Here is an 8,084-nt window from a genome sequence, read left to right as displayed (position 1 = left end):
CCTGTGTCTGTCAGCAGCAGCTCTCCCTCACACGCAGACCTTCAGACAGGTATTACTACAGGTCTCTTCTGGCTCCATAAAGAGCTAACTCCTACCTCTGAAAGATTATCTTTGTAGCTGTTCATTTCCTAGTCTTCCTGATCTCTGTGATATCTCTCAGGCAGTGTCCATTCTTGAGTTTTTTCTTTATACATAAGCTTTAGTGGTCCTTGGCTAAGGTCCTTTTGACCTCATGGAGGGATTTAACTTGAAGGAAGACTACGAACTATAAGCAGGTCTGTACATTGAGAGAGAAAATAAACTCTCTATGCCTTCAACAGGGCCACACGGAACACCCCAACAGGGCCACCCTCCCCCCCCTTCGTCCGTTGCTCAGCTAACTCCAAATGTTCCAGACAAGGAGACTTGGAGATCTCTTTGGCAGGTGTACCATTGACCATTTCTTCTCTTCTAAAACTCTTGTTATGTAGCACATGAACTTCTTAACTTGGTGCAGTCTTTTCTACTCAGTGAGGTATTAAAGATATGCATGTGTGCATGTCACAGGGAAGTGGGGTGGCTGCCCTGTGCCCTAGCACAGACCCCAGTGGGCTGGTCACATACAATCAAGGAATGATAGTCCTACTTTTAAAACATTATCGAAATCTAGTTTTTCAAGTTCTGTTTATAACACTGTCCGAAAAATTTGTGGGACTCGCCAACACGTAAGCCTCCTATTGTGTGGTTATCGTGGCCACATTGGTTAGTATCTTCAGGGCCACATCCTCCTTAAGGATACCCTAATGTACCGGTATCCTAAAATTATTTTCAAGGTGAGGTATCCTAACAGTATTAGAATATGATGTTCATATTTTCAGTGACCATTTCTGATGATTCATCCTAATAACCCCAGGTCTGGAAGAGCACTTATGCATTAGTAGATGAACATGAGTGATTTTTGAGTTAGTAAATGATTCCCAGGCATGGGTGCTGCAGTGTCTCCTTTGTTGTATGTTATTCTTTTGTACTTAATTAGTGCCTGCCCTGATGCCTAAAAGTGTCTTCCAAAAGACCCACATGCTGACCAGGGCTGACTAATGATATATTCTTGGTCTCTTAAGTTTACTTTCTACCATAATTTGCTGGTCAGTCTGCCCTCTTAATTTCTTTTTGCCTCATGTTTCACTTCTCTTTTACATATTATTTTATTTAAAATTGCCAGCGGGTGTACATGCTTACCTGAGAAATACAGAAAAACAGAAGGAAAAGGAGAAAGCACCCCCCCAATGGGACATGGTTACATCACAATTCTTTTTCCTCCATTTCATCATCCTTTCATGACTTTGGGCATGTGTGCACATGTACCTAGCATGTTTTTCAAGCCTTTGCATCTGAGATTTGAACTGCATATTCGGCAATGTGGGATTTGGATCACTTAACACTAGGCCATGAGGCCCATCTGGCTCTTTTATATCTTAAATATATGTTTGTTCATTGAGCCAACCTCATATCTGCTATATATCTTTCACCCTTTTATTTATATATTAGAAAAAAAATCTTTTGAGAGAAAGTTTTGCTATAGGGCAGATGTGCTTGCTGAAGAGGCAGAGACAGACAGAAAGCAAGAAATCACCTCCCAAGGGGGGTGGCCACACTGCAATCCATTTTCCTTCATTCTCCTCTCGGGATTGTGGGCACAAACACATATTATAGTGTGATATTTAAGCCACTAGATCTGGGACTCGAACTGCAATTGACTAGGTAGGAGTCAAGCAACGTAACCATTACACCATCTGCTAGTCCCATGTATCACTTTTTTAAGAACTATCCCTTTTGGGGCCAGCAGATGGAGTCAGTGGTTAGGCATTGTACTCCCACATGGCCAATTGTAGTTTGAGTACTGGACCTGTTGACTTGTTTTCTCATCACACCCCTCCCCACCTGGTGAGTGGGTGTACATGCACTATAGCAAATATAAAATAATAATAACAAATAAAATAAAATTATTCTTTTTAAAAAATTATTCCTTTCACGGTCCACCCAGTGGCATGGTGGTTAAGGCAACTGGATCTCACATGACTATACATGACTAACTATGTAATTTGAGTCTCAGATCTGGCAACTTGAGGAGCACAACCAATGCATGTCCGTGCCCGCCCTAAATCCTAACGAGAATGGAGGGAAAGGGATCTGTGTGGCCATCCCTGTGGGGAGTACTTTCTTACTTTCCTTCTGTCTCCAGTAAGCACATGCATTCTATAGCAAATTTTACAAAAACAAAAGAAAAAAAAAGAAGAAGAAAGAAAGAAAAACATAAAGTCACAGATATATCAAAAAATTTTTTTAGAAATTTAGATTGGTTATACAAATGACTAATATTGGGCCAGCAGGTGGCACAGTGGTTAAGATGCTGGACTCCCACATGGCTGGCCACTGTTCAAGCAAGCCCTAAATCTAGCAGCTTGAAACTCATACCGGGCATATGACCATGCATCCCTCAAACCCCAAGACGAATATGATGGAGAAGGGAATGTAGCGTGACCATAACCCATGTGGTGATGGGGGGGTAATTTCTCATTTTCTCTCTGTCTCCCTCTGTCTCTCCAGTGAGCCCATGCACCCTATAGCAAAAATCTCTTAAAAAAAAGAAAAAAAAAAAAAAAGGCCATGCCAGCAGGTAGTGTGGCAGTTAAGGCACCAGACTCTCCCACATGGCTGAGTATGGTTCCAGTGCCAGACCTGGCAGCTTGCTTTCTCACTCCCCCCCACCCCGGTCAAATAAAATAATAATAATAATAAATTAAATAATTCTTTTTTAAAAAATAGCTAATTTAACAAGTAAGATTAAAAATTGTCTGTTCTTGGGGCCCGCAAGTGGCAAGGTATTTAAAGTGCTAGATGCCCATGTGGTCAACCACGGTTTGAGTTCTAGATCTGACAACTTGCTTTCTCACTTTCCCTCTCTTTCTCTGTCTCTCTCTGGTAAGTGCATGTTTCCTATAACAAAATAATAATAATTCTAATTAATAAAATTAAATAAATCTTTTTGTTTTTTAGAGAGATTTTTGCTATAAGACATGTGCTCTTGCCAGAGAGACAGAGAGTAAGTGAGAAATCATCTCCCAGGGGTGATTGGGGCCACGCTGCAATCCCTTCTCTTCCATTCTCCTCTAGGGATTTTGGACATGCATGAACATGAGCCTGGTACTAGTTTTAGCCCTCCAGGACCAGGACTCGAACCACAGTTGGCCAGATCCCACCAGGTCTAGCGCCTTGATCACTATGCCACTTGCTAGCCCCAAGTAAATAATTATTTTAAAAAATTGTCTCTTGGGGCCAGCAGGTGGCGTGGTAGTTAAGAGCACTGGATTCCCACATGGCCAACCATGATTCAAGTCCCAGACCTGGTGGTTTCTTTTTCACGTTCTCTTTCTCTTACTCTGTCCCTCTCTGGTCAGATTTAAAAAAAAAATAAGTAAGTAAGTAAATAAATAAATAAAGTTAAATAAAAATAATTCTGTAAAAAAATAGTTTCTTCTTGTAAAACTCATGAATATAATTGACAGGCTCTTATTGTTAAAAAGTATTAGGGACTTTTAATGGTTGTGAAAAAAATGGAATTAAAGAGTGAGTTTATTTTGTTGAAGGCCAGCAGGTGGCATGGTGGTTAAGGGCACTGGACTGCCATATGGCCAACTGTGTTCAAGTCCTGGACCTGGCAGCTTGCTTTCTCACTTTCCCTCTTTCTCTCTCTCTCTCTCTCACTCTGTCCTGCTCTTGTCAAATTAAAATTTAAAAAAATTGATAAAGTTAATAAAATTTCTTAAAAATACATAAATTTATTTTGTTGCAAAAAACTAAAATTCATGCATAGTTTTTTTTCATAATATCCATTTTCCATGAATATTTAGATGACCTCTTATACTGCTATATAAATATAAATACTTCAGGATTAGATTCATTTTCATTGTTGTTCATTGCCAAAGGTCATTCTTGCTGGCCAGAGAGAGACAGAAAGAGAGAAACCATCCTGCATTGGAGCGTGGTCAGCTGCAGTCCATTTCTCCACCCTGCTAGAATTTTGGGCATGCACACACATGCACCTGTTTTTCAAGCCACTGAGACTGGGATTCGTGGGCTTGGTGGGCTCTATCTTCCCTTAACCACTAAGCTACAGGGCAGGTCCAGAGTTATATACTTAATTGTTGTGAGATTTTATATAAACTGTGGTAGCAGTTTTAGTATTCCTAGATGTCTATGTATGCCCAAGATTTCTGGAGAACGGAGGAGAAGGGATTGCAGTGAGGCCAGTCCCCCTGATTTCTCACTTTCCCCCTCATCGTGTCTGTCTCTTTTTCTCTCTTCCCAGTAAGCACATGCGCCTAAAAGCTAAAACCTCTTCCAGGAAAAAATAAAATAAAATTGAACCCAGTAAAGGAGCCAGGTGCTGGTGCAGTGGTGATGTAACTGAACTCACATAGGAAAGGTCCTATGATCATATAATGAGACATTTCTAAATACACTGGACTTACACATGCCTGTGATCCAGGCCAGCTAACTTTGGGGTTGGATCATGGAATTGATCCAATTGACAGGTTTGCCTGTCTCTTCTTCTCAAAAGAAATAAATAAACTTTAGAAATTGTTAACAACAACCAAAAAAAAAACTACAAAACAATCCACTACTATAAGAAATGTTGAGATTTTCACATTTACTCCTTTTATCTCTTACTCAGTGTTCATTTCTCTTCCACTGCATTAGTACTCCCAGAATTTGAGATTCTGAGGATATTCATGACTGAACATATTTCTCACTCTTAACATACCAACTTAAAAATTTCACTCAGCAAGGAAGCATATATACTCCCTGTTGCATAGAAAACAACCCTTGATACCTTGTTGATCTGTTTCAGGCATCTCTATACTAAGTTCTACCTCATGGTCCACCAGTATCAAGGAGAGCCTACATTTCATGTGGGAAAGTTGAAAAGGTATGCTGGAGGGACCAGCAGGTTGCGTAATGGTTATGTCACTAGACTCCCACATAGTCGACTGTGGTTTGAGTCCCAGACTCAGTGGCTTAAGATTGACACCAGGCACGTGTGTGTGCATGCCCAAAATCCCAAGAGGAGAATGGAGAAGGGTTTGCAATGTGGCCACCCCCCGGGTGGTGATTTTTTTGCTTTCTGTTTCTCTCTGCCTCTCTGGCGAGCACGCACATCCCATAGCAAAAATCTTTCAGAAAAAAATAAAAAAGAAAAGAAAAGAAAAGGAGAAAAGGTATGTTGGAGCTGTTGGAGGAGCCTTGCCAGGGCCGTGAGGGTTAAACTAAACAAAGATAGAGAAAAGAAAAATCACTGTGGGGAATGACCATCATCCAAAGGCCAGAATAATAAGTAGACATTGGTACTTAACGAAGATTCTTCTGTGAGATCTGCTGGTCAGGGAAAACACTTATTTTCAGACGCCATAGAAGATAAGGGGTAGAAACAGGTGGGACCAGCAGTTGGTGTGATGGCTATGTTGCTGGACTCCCATGTATTTGGCTGTGGTTTGAGTCCCGAACCTGATAGTTTGAACTCACACTGGACTCGTGTGCCCAAGATCCCAAAAGGAGAATAGAGGAGAAGGGATTGAGGCGTGGCGATCCCTTCACCCCCTTGAGGGGTGATTTCTCACTTTCTATCTCTCTGTCTCTCTCTGTCTTTCTGGTGAGCGCACACGCCCTATAGCAGATACCTCTCAAAACAAACAAACAAACAAAAAAACCCAGCAATGCCACACCCAGTTTACATTTTCTTTCTTTCTTTTTTTGGATAGGTTTTTGCTATAGGGTGTGTGCGCTCTCCAGAAAGAGAGAGAGAGACAGAGAGACAGAAAGCGAGAAATCGCCTCTCAGGGGGGATGGCCACTCTGCAATCCCTTCTCCTCCATTCTCCTCTCTGGATCTTGGGCATGCACGAACACGTACCGTCATGAGTTTAAGCCTCCAGGTCGGGGGCTCGAACCGTGGTCGGCTACATGGGAGTCCAGCCATTATGCCAACTTTTGGTCCCATTTTCTACTCTAGTTCATAAAGAAGTAATGGAAGTTGGTGTAACGGCTATGTCGCTGGACTCCCATGTAGTCAGCTGCGTTCGAGTCCTGGCTCTGTTGGCTTAAACACACATGCCAGGTTTGTGTTTGTGCGTGCCCAAGATCCCAAGAGGAAAATAGAGGAGAGGGGATTTCAGTGTGGCCATCCCCACTGTGGGGTGATTTCTCGCTTCTATTTCTCTGTCTATGTCTTTCTAGCAAGCGCACGCACCCTATAGCAAAAATAAAGTAATGGAAGTTCTTTAACTTCAGACTGTGGTAATACATCAGTGTCTGGGGAATCTTTTTTTTTTTTTTTAAAGAATTATTTTTATTTAACTTTATTTATTTATTTAATTTGACAGAGATGGACAGAATGAGAGAGAGAGAGGAAAACTGAGAAAGCAAGTCACCAGGTCCAGAACTGCAACTGCAGTCAGCTATGTGGGAGTCCAGTGCCTTTAACCATCATGCCACTTGCTGTTCCCCCTTTTGTTTAATATTTATTTATTTAATTTCATTTGTTATTATTTTCTAATTTGACCAGAGAGAGACAGAGAGAAAGGGAAAGTGAGAAAGCAAACTGCTAGTTCTGGGACTCAAACCACTGTCAGCTATGTGGAAATCCAATGCCTTCAACCACCATGCCACCTGCTGCACCCAGTGTCTGGGGAATCTTAACAAGGACATTATAGAGGCCAGCAGGTGGCATGGTGGTTAAGGCAATAGATTCTTACAGTCGACTATGGTTCATGTCTGAACCCTGCGGCTTGAAAATCACATTGGGCACTTGTGTATACCCAAAATCCAAGAGGAGAATGGAGAAGGAATTGTCACATGGCTATCCCCCACAGGGGGGGGTGGGGGGGTGATTCCCTGCTTTCCTTTTTTTAGGTGGCCTAAGAGAATAAGGCATGGCCATCCTCCCCAGGGTTGATTTCTCACTTTCTCTCTGTCGTTTTTTCTTTTTCAAAAACAAACACAAAATAAAAGTGTCCAGAAGTTGTATGAATACTAAAGGCGCAGTACTTTGCATACTCATTCTTGGAGAAATTCTGCCCTTTTTTGAAGAAAACACTTTAGTAAGCAATTGGTATTGGTCTAAAGGCAATTTCAAAATTTTATTCTGGAATTACTTTTTTTTTCTTTAAATTTATTTGTTTACGTTCATTCACTGTACATCATTACAGCATACAAAATGAGATTTTTCCATCCAGAGTACACTGTATATTGTCTCAGTCAAGCACATCAACATACATGTTATTGTCAACAAATGATTTTCCATTTCTTGTTTCCTGTATGTTTTGCTCCCCTCCCCATCCTTGATTCCCTATCTCTTACCCTCAGCCATCTCCCACTACCTTCCCACACTGTCTCTGGTATCTATGTTTACTTTCTATACTGTTTTCCCGCCATTTTTTATTGAATTATTAAAGATCTTAATTAATGTAAATGTTTTCATAGCAAACACAGCTGATATATACATTTCCATGAACACAAGTCTAACTTTAGGCTTCCTATAAAGTATCACCTAGCTGAGGCTATATATCTTAACTGCGGTCATCGAATGAATTTTTTTTTTTCCTGAAAGTTTTCTTTTTTTGTGTGACTTAATTTACATTCTTCCCCTAAGAATCATCACAGCATACAAAATGTGATTTCCCATCTAGAATATACTGCATAGTGACTTAATCATGCATATTATTATCCAAAATTTTCTACCTCTCTTTCTGACCCTCTGTCCTTTCCCACCTTCTTCTCCCACTTTCTCTGGTGTCTACAATTGTCTTCTATTCCTTTTCCACCCACATTGTATTGATCACACAATTTCTTAAATAATCTAACTACTTTCAATGGTAAGTTCATATGTTACTATTAAGAAAACCAGTTTTAACTTGAATTATAGAAACGCTAGGAAACAGGTTAGGATTCTTTTCAAATGGTAGTTGCATGAACCTATCAGTTTCATGTACTTTATCTTCTGTTCTGGTTCCATTTTTCCTATTAAATTCTGGGATATAATATTCAACT

The sequence above is a fragment of the Tupaia chinensis genome, unplaced genomic scaffold (genome assembly GCF_000334495.1).
Source record: "Tupaia chinensis unplaced genomic scaffold, TupChi_1.0 Scaffold144843_1, whole genome shotgun sequence".
In the NCBI taxonomy this organism is placed as follows: domain Eukaryota; kingdom Metazoa; phylum Chordata; class Mammalia; order Scandentia; family Tupaiidae; genus Tupaia; species Tupaia belangeri.
Note: the sequence above shows the minus strand (reverse complement) of the source record.